Source organism: Mesoplodon densirostris, chromosome 1, assembly GCF_025265405.1.
Source record: "Mesoplodon densirostris isolate mMesDen1 chromosome 1, mMesDen1 primary haplotype, whole genome shotgun sequence".
NCBI classification, from domain to species: domain Eukaryota; kingdom Metazoa; phylum Chordata; class Mammalia; order Artiodactyla; family Ziphiidae; genus Mesoplodon; species Mesoplodon densirostris.
Genome location: NC_082661.1, coordinates 200489476 through 200504622, shown reverse-complemented (window position 1 = coordinate 200504622; position 15147 = coordinate 200489476). Strand labels below are relative to the sequence as shown.

Sequence of the window (15147 nt, the reverse complement as noted above, 5' to 3'; positions counted from 1 at the left end):
CGAGCTGATCTCCCTGTGCCATGCAGCTACTTCCCACTAGCTATCTATTTTACATTTGGTAGTGTATATATGTAAGTGCTACTCTCTCACTTCGTCCCAGCTTACGCTTCCCCCTCCCCATGTCCACGGGGACATCTGCATCTTTATTCCTGTCCTGTCCCTAGGTTCTTCATAACCATTTTTTTTTTTAGATTCCATATATATGTGTTAGCCTAAGGTATTTGTTTTTCTCTTTCTGACTTACTTCACTCTGTATGTCTTGTCAGGTCACTTTTGAAGGAAATTCTTTGTAACTGATTAACAGGGTGACACTACATCAGCTTCATTGGCTATTTTGGTTATTAAGACCCCTGATCCTAATGGATAATATTAGGGAGGCATATTAGTTTAGAAATCCCAGTTCTGAAAAGTGTAAATCTTATGCTAAAGTTTACAGATAAGCATAAGTGAACAGAGTATCAGGTTTTTACTTGTAATACCCAAATTTTCTGAATGGGTGTGGTTAAGACAAGCCTTGAAGTATGTCCCATTGAGTTATTTACAAGCACAGACTCACATAGTTGAATTTGGACTGGTATATTATGTGGTAAGAAACTTGGCAAGTCAATTTGTCTAAATTCCTCTACTAATTTTTTCTACCCTGTCTTGGCTCATGGGATAGTTCAGATAAAGTGACTATCTACAAATTCTTTAAATTTATCTGAAATAAATGCAAATCCTTTGTGAGAAACAATAGTGTCTCATTAGCCACTTGTAAGAATGGACTGTCATCAATGTTCTAGACTTTTCCTTGGAGTTTGAACCCTGACTCTTGTAGCCAGTTAGCATTTCCTAATCCCCTTTTTCTCAGTGGTCTCTATTGCAGCTGAGCTAGCCAAAGTCTGTTTTTAAAACAGGGAAAGGGAGAACTTCCCCAAACATGTTCATTGGAGAGGAAAGTGATACAAAAAATAAAAGTGCTAATCCTCAGGCATACTCAAGTTGTTCCTTTAAAATTCCCTTATGCTGTGAGAAATTTAAGACACAACTGAATCTACTGAAAATATTTAAAGGTTATAGAGAGCCTAGAGATTGAGACAGAAATAAATTAGGTAAAGTAAACAAAAAGAGAGATCTTTACCCTGAACATAAAAATGCTAGATAGAAATGTCATAACAAATACAGTATAATACAGTACTCCTTTGTACTGAAAACGTTACTAGAAGAAACATAAAATATTGTTTATTATTAAGAAATAGTTGTACATTTTTGAACTTGCTTTTCTAACTCTAAACGCAGATGGAGTTCAATATATACACATACATTTCCTTCTAACTACCAGCCAGTTAATTATATGATTGATGTATGTAAGGGAAGAAAAGAAAATATTCCTCTGTCACTTTTCATATGTTAATACTGAATGGAAGTTAAGGAAGACTCGTGACATCACTGCTTCTTCTTTCCTACCTCCACTAAGTCCACTTATCAAGATGTAAAATCTTTGTTATTATTTTCTAAAAGAGAGTGGACATGGGCTTCCCTGGTGGTGCAGTGGTTGAGAGTCCGCCTGCCCATGCAGGGGACACGGGTTCGTGCTCCCATCCGGGAAGTCCCACATGCCGTGGAGTGGCTGGGCCCGTGGGCCATGGCCGCTGAGCCTGCACATCTGGAGCCTGTGGTCCACAACGGGAGAGGCCACAACAGTGAGAGGCCCGTGTACCACAAAAAAAAAAAAAAAAAAAAGAGTGGACATGATTCATGATTCTTATATTCTTTTGAAATCATATTACTCCTATAATGACCTTATATTTTTCCACATTACCCATTATTCAATTAAAAAACATAGAGGTTCAAAATGTTAGTATATTGTTGACCTTGGCTTTTTGTTCTTTTTTTTTTTTTTAATGGTGAATGAAGCATTTGGCATTAGTAACTCTTATAAGTGATGGCTAAATACAGGTCAGCTTTCTAATAGCTTTTTTTGAACTTTATTTTTTGTTGTTGTGACATTTCAACTAATCATGAAATATCATAGATGAAATTAAACCAAACTAAATTTATATGGCATAAAATTTTATTTTGTCATGAGTCATATTAAAATGGCTTTTGATTTGATTACACATTTTTTAAAGTAATTTTGTTGACATTTATGTAGCACATATTTGAAAACAGTTTTTTTAATGCCACTTAGTATATCATAATTTACTCAGATTGGATACAATTTCTAAACATATGCTTTGCAAAAGTGTGTGCAGTTTTATGTTGTAGGATTAGGTGATATATTGTTATTCATATATATATATTTCTGAAAAAATATTAAAGCAATTAATTTATTATAAAAAACACTTAAGAGAGAGACTTGTCTACAGATAACTTTCAATAGATGTTTGTTCCCTTCTCTTTATTTCATTTCATAATCTTTAATTTGCTTTGGTTTACACCTGCAGGTAATTAATACAGTTTGAATGCAAGAGTATTAATATTCTACTTGAAGAATATAAAAGATTTTTTCTGTAAAATAATTACCTAAAGATAAAAACCTTCAGATTGTCTACTAATTTAGTTATTATTAAAGAAAAGACCTTCCTCTAAAAGGTTAAGGTTACTAACCAAGGTAACCTTTGTTAAACTTGCTGCAATATTTTTAATAACCACAAAATGATAATACTGTATATTTCTATATTTCCTAAAATAATAGACATATTCTTATAAGAAATATTCTTTTGAAATATCCACTGCAACTAGGCTAAAGAATATGGGGAGGGGGAAGGGTAAGCTGTGACAAAGCGAGAGAGAGACATGGACATATATACACTACCAAACGTAAGGTAGATAGATAGTGGGAAGCAACCGCATAGCATAGGGAGATCAGATCGGTGCTTTGTGACTGCCTGGAGGGGTGGGATAGGGAGGGTGGGAGGGAAGGAGATGCAAGAGGGAAGAGATATGGGAACATATGTATATGTATAACTGATTCACTTTGTTATAAAGTAGAAACTAACACACCATTGTAAAGCAATTATACTCCAATTAAGATGTAAAAAAAAAAATTAACTAGACTTAAAAGTGATTTGTGCACTACCATTACAGTATTGGATTTTTTTTTTTTTTTTTTTTTTTTGCATTACGCGGGCCTCTCACTGTTGTGGCCTCTCCCGCTGCAGAGCACAGGCTCTGGACGCACAGGCTCAGTGACCATGGCTCACGGGCCCAGCCGCTCCGCGGCATGTGGTATCTTCCCAGACTGGGGCACGAACCTGCATCCCCTGCATCGGCAGGCAGACTCTCAACCACTGCGCCACCAGGGAAGCCCTTGGATTGATTTTTATTTGTCTATATACTTACCAGTAAAAATTATACTTTCTTAAAAAAAAAAAAAGAAGGAATAAATTGAGGGAACGTTTGACCTTATGTGAATTTATGGTTCATTCTGCTGGAAGCATTGGATTGTGATACGAGTTTGTGTTGGCAATATCCCAAATATCCTCCTTTTCTTTCTTCACTCTATGAAGTGTTGATTATACAAAGAAACCTTAACGTCACTAAATGAAATGAGTACCTGTTTACATTTTTGATTCCTTAAGTTTGTGCTTTACATTAGAATTTTAAAAGATTTGGCTGTGCAAAATAGGATGTGTGCTAATTATGCATGCAGTAAGGGGCTAGTCAGAGAAATCTGTCTTGCAAAGCAGGAGATGGAAAGAAGCTGTGAAGAAGACAATGAGAACGGCTCTGGTTTTGCATGTGTTCTTATGAAATACAGCAGCAGGAAGATGAAAGTGGAGGGGACAGATTTGCATGGATAAAAAGAAAGGGTGGTAAAACTTGTATCTGGGCTTTTGGATGGTGATAAATATGTTCCTACAAGAAGAGTTGGCTTGAAGCCTTGGAAAAGCTGCTTCCATTTCCGTCCTCCTTTGTACTTATCTCTACTTCAGAGTTTATGGTTAATTATTTTTACAAATCATTTCCCTCTTGCCCTCCTCACTCCAATTCAGTTGCTAAGTGACTGGAAGATAAAGTGACCTCTGAATTTATTCTTCTCATTATATTGTTAGATTTTTCTGCATCACTCAAGGGATGGATTTGTTTGTTGTAAGTTCAACACCTCTCCAGCATTCAAGTTGACATTTTACTAATTAATAGCCCCTATTGGCCTAGTTATTTTGGGGATGCATAATTAAGGTAATAATGCTACTTGTTCAGTGGGATTAAGATTTCATTTTGCCTTTTAAATTAATTGCCCAAAGGTTTATTGCTTTTTCTGGCTATAGGCATATTATTATGCCCATCTGTGTTAAAATAAGCATATTTTTAAAGTCCACCCTTAGAAAAATTAAACAGTTACTGTAGGGCTTCCCTGGTGGCACAGTGGTTGAGAGTCCGCCTGCCGATGCAGAGGACACGGGTTCGTGCCCCAGTCCGGGTGGATCCCACATGCTGCAGAGCGGCTGGGCCCGTGAGTCATGGCCGCTGAGCCTGTGCATCCGGAGCCTGTGCTCCGCAACGGGAGAGGCCACAACAGTGAGAGGCCCACGTACCGCAAAAAAAAAAAAAAAAAAAAAAAAAAAAAAAAAAAAAAAAAAAAAGTTACTGTAATAGAAAATTTTGAACTTTGAGGATTTAAAAATAAACCCATATATATGTACAGTATTTTAATTTACTTAAAATTAAAAGGGAATTCCTTAAAGGCACTAATTTTGACCTTTTATCTTTGAATTGTTCACTTTTGTACTTGGAGTCCCCTCTATAACACCTGACGCAGAATGGATACTGGATATATACATACATTTTTCACTGACTTCATGTGATGGGAATTTGAATTTTCTTTTTAAAATGAAGTTAATATAAAAATGGTTATACATAAGTAATTCTGAGTAAAAATCAACACAAATACAAACACTATTTCTATTTTTACTCTTTGGCACTTGTAGTCTGAATGTATTTATTTTCTGTGATGTGAAATGTTAATGACTTATCTATCAAATTGTATACATGAAAACACATAGCACTTACTATATAAAAGGCACTATACTCTATGCTTTACAAAGATTATTAATATGGAATCACTAAGGGAAAAAATAGCATACTTTCCCTCAGGTAACTATTTAGAAAAAAAGACCACGTGTAATTCACATGTGTACACACACAAACCTAGAAATGCTCGCAGGTGTGGAGCACGCAGATGTTAGGTTCTGAGTGTTCTGTGTATAGAATGATGGCTGTGGTGGTGGGAGATACATTGGGTTTCCTACAGTAACTGAGGAGCTGAGTTTTATACCTTTTGATATTTAGATGGAAAAATGTCATGACAAATGTTGAAGAAAAATATATAACCAGGCAAAAAAATAGTGGTTTAGATCCCTCACCTGGGCAAAATACCTTTTGTGATAGATAATGAGATTTGAACTGGTGGTGTCTGTTAAACCCACTAGAACCAATTCAAGAAATATTTTATTTGTTTTATAAACTATAAGGATGATGAAAAAATCCTGTTTCTCTATGTTAATGTAATTGTATACAGGCTACTTTAGAAAAATAAGTAAAACACTTGTGTCTAGGTGCAGGCCCCATATACATGAATTTTAGGAGAATTTAGAAGAGAAAAAAATCAGTTCCCGGGAGGCCACTGATAATATATTTAACATGTTTGCTGGCCAAGATTTTGAGAAATCTAATCTGTGTTTACTGCATAGCATTTTGGACATTTGGATTACAGTCCTATTGCCTCGCTGATGAGATATGTGAATTTGGAAGATTTCCTAACTATTTACCATTAGGCCTCAAGTTTCTCATCTGTGAAATGAAGTTGCTTAGATGCTTGCTATGTTTTCTTTCAGTTCAAAAGCTTTGCATCTGTTATCTTACCATATGCCGTAATAACATTTTTCCTTATTAAAAGATGTAGTCTTCATTGTAAAAAGTAGAAAATATGTAAAAGCACAAAGTGATAAATATGGACACAGTTCTATCTCTGTAAAACTATTTTCATATCTACTCAGTTTTTAAAAGATTGGGGACATATTGTGGTATTTTTAAAATGTTTTTCCACTTTACAGTATATTGTGAATGTTTATCCATCTTATGATTTTTAAATGCTTAAATGGAATTATGTTATATGCTTTTATGATAATTATTTTATTAATCCATTTTTATGGAGCATTTAGTTTTCCAATTATTTTACTATAAATAATGCTGTGGTGAACATTTTTATAGATTAATCTTTGTACAGATACTTGATTATATATCTTTAGCATAAATTCTTAGGTATGGAATTATTTGTCTTAAATACATTTTTAAGCAATTGAATACATTGTTGTCAAGCTACCCCCAGTACTGAACGGATATTTATTTGCAACATCTATTGATTCATTCAATAAATATTTATTTAGTGCTTATTTTATATTGTGTAAACATGAATGAATTATTGAGAGAAATGGATGTCTGGGAGGAGGAGAACAGGTAGGTCTGTTTCTCTGCATTGAATATATTAATTATCAAAAAACTTCCACAATTTGATGAGTAAAATACTGTCTTATTTTTTATTTCTTTGCTATTAAGATAAAACCCTTTTAAAAAATTACTTTGATAGCCATTTTGTATTGGGACTATTTTGTTGTACTGACTATCTTGCTTGGTGTCTGTGTCTCTCTTTGGTGAAGGAGGAAGGTGACCTCTAATGTTAATTAGTTCTCTTTCAACTGGTTGCCAATTGTACTATGTTTTTGTCATCAAAATTAGAATTTTTCTTATCAAAATTAGAGCACTTTACTTTCCATTATATGTTGGTGATAAAATGACCTTTTTTTGTTTGTATGTTCCATTGTTCTCATTATATTGGTTCTATACTGTGTTTTAAATTGACTTATTTCTAAAGCACCGTTTTTTCTACCTTAATACTTTATTGTATGCCCATCAGTTTTCCTTCAGTCCAATTATTCTTTTCTGAGGATTCTGACTCCTATCTCTAGTTATTTTTAAGATTTTATCACTGTTTGGCTCTTCTATAGTTACTTGTAATATTTCTAGGCATGGATTTATTCTTATCTATCCTGCTAAGGACTTCATTATGTTTTTCAGCTTTTTAGGAGAATTAACGGTCATTATTACTTCAGATATTGTTCCTTGCCCTTTCTATTTATTTGCTTTGTTCCTTCTGGAACTCCAATTATATTTATTTTGGACCTTGTTAATGTATATGTCTCTCAGTCTTTCATATTTTCCATCTCTTTATTATTCTATCATAAATTCCTGTGAATTACCTTCCAGTTCATTAGCTCAACTGTTTCCATTTAATCTGTTTAATCTATTAGACTTTTAATTTAAAAGCTACTTTTCCCACAACTTCTATTTAATTCATTTTCAAATCTATCCATTTTTCCTCTAATCATAGTGATATCTTATTTCTTATGGCATTTATTCTGACTCTTTAATTATTTTATTCATTCCTATATATGGTCTTTCCAATTGTTTTTCATCATGTCTAAAGTTCTTGTGGTGGTAATACTTCTTTTATAGTATCTGATAATGCTCACTTGTGGTGTTTGGTTTCCTTGTGATACTTATGGAAAATATGTGATTCATCTTTCAGTGTTTTTTTTTTCTTCTTCTTCATTTCTTGTACCTGGTAACTTCCAGTGGTTTGTTAGTAAATGTTTAATTATTAGTTCTCTGAGAAAAAGTGCTCGGGTTTGTAGCATATCCCCAGCACAGCCAATTTTAAACTACTGAAGTGGTGTCATCAAGCATGGAGGTGGGAAGGGATGTGCACACCAGGTTTTGTAAGCTGGTTGTAGGAGCCAACTTCAGAACACCACTGGCAATTTTCCTTTTATAATACAAATTCAGCTGTGTTAATTTTTGTTATAGTTTACCCAGTGCATGTAGAGTTTTGTGACATGAGTTTCCATTAGCTAACTCTTCCAGGACCAGAAGCAATGCTATATGTTCAAAATTAAGAAAGCTTAAAAATGTTTGTATGGTATAATTCTTGGATTGGTGAATCTCACCATTTCTACATCTTTTATATGTCCTATCTCTTAATACTCCACACTTTTTCTTGTGCATTTGCCTCATTCTGCCATCTCTTACATTCTGGTCTCTATTGCTTTACTCCTGCTAAATAAGCTTATCAAAGGATTTCTGTGGAAGGAATCATCTTGTTACATAAACACTATTTTAAGAGATATTTAGCTTTTAGATGTAGACAAGCACAGACTCCTTAGAAGGAGCTAGCATATCTCCTGAAGCTAATGATGTACTCCTAGATATTTGTGGGTAGAGTGTGCTAAATCAGAGGCAAACTTTTTCTGTAAATGGTGAGATAGTAAATAATTTAGACTTTGCAGGCCATACAGTCCCTCTCCCAAATACTCAACTCTGCCATTATAGTGTGAAAGCAGCCATAGATAATATGTAAACTAATAGATGGCTGTGTTCCAATAAAACTTTATTTATAAGAAGGTAATGAGTTGAATTTGGTGCATGGGCTACAGCTTACTGAGCCCTGCTCTAAATGATAGTCCATGGATGTAAAGATTTAATAATATTTTAAAGTGAGCATATGCACAATTGTTAATAGAAAATTAAATTTAATTTCATTTTCTATATCAGCACTTGAAAAGATAATTACTAGTTTTTAGATATAATTACTTTTTTTTGCACATGGTTAGGAGAACCATTTTGGGCATAGAAGAGACAGTGTTTTTTGTAATTAACAGTGACTGTGTATTTTAATATTGTATATGTGTTTGCAGGCTAGTAAGAGAGTCATTTATACTAAATCTGGTATGTGTTAAATACAAAAATTATTTATAGACAATGTGTTTGTGGTATACAAACTCAACTTGGAAACTGCTGGACCTTAGACTGTTGTTTGGAATCAGTAGTTCATTTGGTTTGCCCGTGTGTATATTGCATTTCAGTGACAAACCATGGGAGCCTGTAGCTGCCCAGAACAATTTGATTTTTTCATCTGTGAAGATTCTCAAACCTCCTGTGGTTTAGTTGGCACATCTCACATGCAAAAGAATTTAAGTATTGATCTAAGCTATTAAAACACATCATAGTTACATTCTTTTATAGCAACTGCTGTGCACCAGTTCAACCTAATGAATTCTCAAGTGTATCTCATTTTTACAACTTGGCCTACTGCTTTGCTCAGAGTAGCCATTAACTCCTATAGGCATGTAATGAGGAGAAACTCAGTAGAGTACATAGCAGGAAATGAACATATGAGGGTTTTCCCAAAAGACCAACCAGTAATTGAAAGCACTAAACTCCCCAAATTATCATCCCCTCCCTTTTCAAGCTACTTATAGGTCCCATATTGTACCAAAATGTTGTCACGAATTCCACTTTAGCCTAATATGAAGATAGTGCCCTGGCCATTTGTGTTGTTCCTATGCAGTGGTGCCAAATGTTCTCTGCCAGGCTACTAGGAAATATAATTACCAAACTAGGTTTCTGTAATTCACTAAGATTATCATACTGAACATTCTCTTTCCTTTAATGTCCCTTTGAGGAACAAGAAGATTCTGCCTTGACTTAGTGACTTAGTCATAGAGCTACATTTGGAATCTTTATAATTCAAACCAGTAAAGGTCAAGATGCTTGCTTTTCATAGCAAGATTATTCATTCATTAAAAATTAAAATACATTGTTCATTTCAAGTGGGGGGCTGGATCTTATTATTTCCCACATGCCCAGTTCAGCAGTACAGAACGAAAACTGCCCTGCATGGTAACATTTTTGCAGGTATCTTTGCTGGACTCTTTCATACTTTCACTACTTCAAACGTCTCATTCCTAATTTGTTCTCATCAAATTTATTGAAAATTCATAGGTCTCAATATGAAAAGATAATGAAAATAGTTAGATTTGTGGTAGAGAAGGAAAGAAGCTTTTTTCCTTTGATTCACTTTTTATTCAATAAATATTTACTCAACATTAGCTCTACACTAAGAAGAGCGCTGGCCCTGGGGTTGTGAACATGAATAAAACATAATCACTTTCCCCAAGAAGGTCATAATGTAGTATGGAACAGACATATGAACAAACAGTTACAATATTATAAGATACTCATAATAAAACTATGAACAAAATGCTGTGAGAAAACTAAGGAAAGTCTGAAGAGTGGCTGGGAGAACATTTCTCCATTTAACATGTGCTACAACATAGTGAAACAACAATGGAACCACGTATTTTAAATGCTGGAAATGAGAATTTGGAAAATGGAAATAAAATAAAAATGCCATTTATAATATGAAAACATAAATGCTTAAGAATAAACTTAAATGTATGAAAGGACTGTACACATAAAATACATGATTAAATATAAAATACTTTTCTTTGTAAATTCTTAAAATCTTAAAATAGAATGGCTTATGAAAAGAAAAAAATCATGGCAATATGTTGTAGAGTTTATAAAATATGTATAATTAAAATATATGACAACAATAGCTCAAAGGAAAATTGAAGCATACTATTGTAAGTTTCTTAAGCTATATGTGTGAAGTAGGATACTATTATTTGAACCTAGTTTACTAAAAATAAATGCATGTTGCACACTCTAGAACAACCATTAAAAAAAGAAAAAGAAATATAACAATTTATTGCATAAAATAAAATGGGAAACAAAAAGATACACAGTTCTTCCAAAAAAAGCTCAGAAGGAAGAAAAATGCAATAAAGAATAGAGGGATAGAGGAGCTTCAAGATGGAGGAAGAGTAAGACGTGGAGATCACCTTCCTCCCCACAAATACATAAGAAATACATCTACATGTGGAACAGCTCCTACAGAACACCTACTGAACGCTGGCAGAAGACCTCAGACCTCTCAAAAGGCAAGAAACTCCCCAAGTACTTGGGTAGGGCAAAAGAAAAAAGAAAAAACAGAGACAAAATAAGGACGGGACCTGCACCAGTGGGAGGGAGCTGTGAAGGAGGAAAAGTTTCCACACACTAGAAGCCCCTTTGTGGGCGGAGACTGCGGGTGGCAGAAGGGGGAAGCTTTGGAGCCGCAGAGGAGAGCGCAGCCACCGGGGTGCAGAGGGCAAAGTGGAGAGATTCCCGCACAGAGGATCGGTGCCGACCGGCACTCACCAGCCCGAGAGGCTTTTCTGCTCACCCGCACGGGCGGATGGGGGCTGGGAGCTGAGGCTCGGGCTTCGGTCGGATTCAATTGCAGGTAGAGAACTGGCGGCGAGAACGCAGCCTGAAGGGGTTAGTGCGCCACAGCTAGCCGGGAGGGAGTCCGGGAAAAATTCTGGAGCTGCCGAAGAAAAGAGACTTTTTCTTGCCTCTTTGTTTTCTGGTGCGCGAGGAGAGGGGATTAAGAGCGCTGCTTAAAGGAGCTCCAGGGACGGGCTCAAGCCGCGGCTATCAGCGCGGACCCCAGAGATGGGCATGAGATGCTAAGGCTGCTGCTGCCGCCACCAAGAAGCCTGTGTGCAAGCACAGGTCACTATCCACACCTTCCTTCCCGGGGGCCTGTGCAGCCCGCCACTGCCAGGGTCCCGTGATCCAGGGGAAACTTCCCAGGGAGAATACACAGCACGCCTCAGGCTGGTGCAACATCATGCTGGCCTCTGCTGCCGCAGGCTCGCCCCGCACTTCGTACCCCTCCCTCCCCCCGGCCGGAGTGAGCCAGAGCCTCCGAATCAGTTGCTTTCTTTAACCCCGTACTGTCTGAGCGAAGAACAAGTGCCCTCAGGTGACCTACACAAAGAGACGGGTCCAAATCCAAAGCTGAACCCTGGGAGTTGTGCGAAGAAAGAAGAGAAAGGGAAATTTCTCCCAGCAGCCCCAGGAGCAGTGGATTAAATTTCCACAATCAACTTGATGTACCTGCATCCCTGCATCTGTGGAATACCTGAATGGACAATGAATCATCCCAAATTGAGGAGGTGGACTTTGGGAGCAACGATACATTTTTTCCCCCTTTATCTCTTTTTCTGAGTGTTTATGTGTATGCTTCTGTGTGTGATTTTGTCTGTATAGCTTTGATTTTACCATTTGCCCTAGGGTTCTGTTTGTCCATTTTGTTTTGTTTTGTTTTCTTATTACAAACATTTTTTTTCTTAATAATTATTTTTTATTTTAATAACTTTATTTTATTTTATCTTCTTCTTTCTTTCTTTCTTTTCTCCCTTTTATTCTGAGCTGTGTGGAGGACAGGCTCTTGGTGCTCCAGACAGGCGTCGGGGCTGTACCACTGAGGTGGGAGAGTCAAGTTCAGGACACTGGTCCACAAGAGATCTCCCAGCTCCAGGTAATATCAAATGGTGAAAATCTCCCAGAGATCTCCATCTCAACACCAACACCCAGCTTCACTCAACAACCAGCAAGCTACAGTGTAGGACACCCTATGTCAAACAACTAGCAAGACAGGAACACAACTCCATCCATTAGCACAGAGGTTGCCTAAAATCATAATAAGGCTACAGACACCTCAAAACACACCACCATCCATGGACCTGACCATCAGAAAGACAAGATCTAGCTGCATCCACCAGAACACAGGCACTAGTCCCCTCCAACAGGAACCCTACACAACCCATTGAACTAACCTTAGCCACTGGAGACAAACACCAGAAACTACGAACCTGCAGCCTGCAAAAAGGAGACACAAAACACAGTAAGTTAAGCAAAATGAGAAGACAGAGAAACACACAGGAGATGGAGGGGCAAGGCAAAACCCCACCAGACCTAACAAATGAAGAGGAAATAAGCAGTCTACCAGAAAAAGAATTCAGAATAATGATAGTAAAGATGACCCAAAATCTTGGAAGTAGAATGGAGAAAATACAAGAAACATTTAACAAGGACCTAGAAGAAGTAAAGAGCAAACAAACAGAGATGAACAACACAATAAATGAAATTAAAAATTCTCTAGAAGGGATTGGACTTCCCTGGTGGTGCAGTGGTTGAGAGTCTGCCTGCCGATTCAGGGGACATGGGTTCATGCCCCAGTCTGGGAAGATCTCACATGCCACGGAGTGGCTGAGCCCGTGAGCCATGGCTGCTGAGCCTGCGCATCTGGAGCTCTGCAACGGAAGAGGCCACAACAGTGAGAGGACTGCAAAAATTCTCTAGAAGGGATCAATAGCAGAATAATGGAAACAGAAGAACGGATAAGTGACCTGGAAGATAAAATAGTGGAAATAACTACTGCAGAGATGAATAAAGAAAAAAGAATGTAAAAAATTGAGGAGAGACTCAGAGAACTCTGGGACAACATTAAACGCACCAGCATTGGAATTATAGGGGTCCCAGAAGAAGAAGAGAAAAAGAAAGGGACTGAGAAAATATTTGAAGAGATTATAGTTGAAAACTTCCTTAATATGGGAAAGGAAATAGTTATTCAAGTCCAGGAAGCACAGAGAGTCCCATATAGGATAAATCCAAGGAGAAACATGCCAAGACACATATTAATCAAACTATCAAAAATTAAATACAAAGAACAAATATTAAAAGCAGCAAGGGAAAAACAACAAGTAACAAATAAGGGAATCCCCATAAGGTTAACAGCTGATCTTTCAGCAGAAACTCTGCAAGCCAGAAGGCAGTGGCAGGACATATTTAAAGTGATGAAAGAGAAAAACCTACAACCAAGATTACTCTACCCAGCAAAGATCTCATTCAGATTTGATGGATAAATTAAAAGCTTTACAGACAAGAAAAGATAAGACAACTGAGCACCACCAAACCAGTTTTACAACAAATGCTAAAGGAACTTCTCTGGGCAGGAAACACAAGAGAAGGAAAACACCTACAATAATAAAGCCAAAACAATTAAGAAAATGGTAATAGGAACATACATATTAATAATTACCTTAAATGTAAATGAATTAAATGCTCCCACCAAAAGACATAGACTGGCTGAATGGATACAAAAACAAGACCCATATATATGCTGTCTAAAAGAGACCCACTTCAGACCTAGGTACACATACAGACTGAATGTGAAGGGATGGAAAAAATATCCCATGCAAATGGAAATCAAAAGAAAGCTGTAGTAGCAATTCTCATATCAGACAAAATAGACTTTAAAACAAAGATTATCAGAAGAGACAAAGAAGTACACTACATAATGATCAACGGATTGATCCAAGAAGAAGATATAACAATTGTAAATATTTATACACCCAACCTAGGAGCACCTCAATACATAAGGCAAATACTAACAGCCATAAAAGGGGAATTAGACATTAACACAATCATAGTAGGGGACTTTAACACCCCACTTTCACCAATGGACAGATCATCCAAAATGAAAATAAATAAGGAAACACAAGCTTTAAATGATACATTAAACAAGATGGACTTAATTGATATTTATAGGACATTCCATTCTAAAACAACAGAATACACATTCTTCTCAAGTGCTCATGGAACATTCTCCAGGATAGATCATATCTTGGGTCACAAATCAAGCCTTGAAAATTTAAGAAAATTGAAATCGTATCAAGTATCTTTTCCAACCACAATGCTATGAGACTAGACATCAATTACAGGAAAAAATCTGTAAGAAATACAAACACATGGAGGCTAAACAATACATTACTTAATAACCAAGAGATCACTGAAGAAATCAAAGAGGAAATGAAAAAATACCTAGAAACAAATGACAGTGAAAACACAACAACCCAAAACCTGTGGGATGCAGCAAAAGTAGTTCTAAGAGGGAAGATTATAGCTATACAAGCCAACCTTAAGAAACAAGAAACATCTCAAATAAACAAAGTAAACTTACACCTAAAGCAATTAGAGAAAGAACAAAATAACGCCAAAGTTAGCAGAAGGAAAGAAATCATAAAGATCAGATCAGAAATAAATGAAAAAGAAATGAAGGAAACGATAGCAAAGATCAATAAAATTAAAGCTGATTCTTTGAGAAGATAAACAAAATTGATAAACCATTAGTCAGACACATCAAGAAAAAAAGGGAGAAGACTCAAATCAATAGAATTAGAAATGAAAAAGGAGAGGTAACAACTGATACTGCAGCAATACAAAGGATCATGAGAGATTACTAGAAGCAACTATATGCCAATGAAATGGACAACCTGGAAGAAATGTTCAAATTCTTAGAAATGTACAACCTGCCGAGACTTAACCAGGAAGAAATAGAAAATATAAACAGACCAATCACAAGCACTGAAAATG

At 36.3% G+C, this 15147-nt stretch overlaps 1 protein-coding gene across 1 annotated transcript in view; it reads left to right on the top strand.

Annotated features, from left to right (window-relative positions):
• Window positions 1-9668: 9668 nt before the first annotated feature.
• Window positions 9669-15147, top strand: part of MAPK10 (mitogen-activated protein kinase 10) — a 189572-nt gene continuing 184093 nt past the window's right edge. The window contains exon 1 of the mRNA XM_060093479.1: window positions 9669-9731. The gene's annotated coding sequence lies outside the window, so the exon portion shown is untranslated. The remainder of the gene's footprint in view (window positions 9732-15147) is intronic.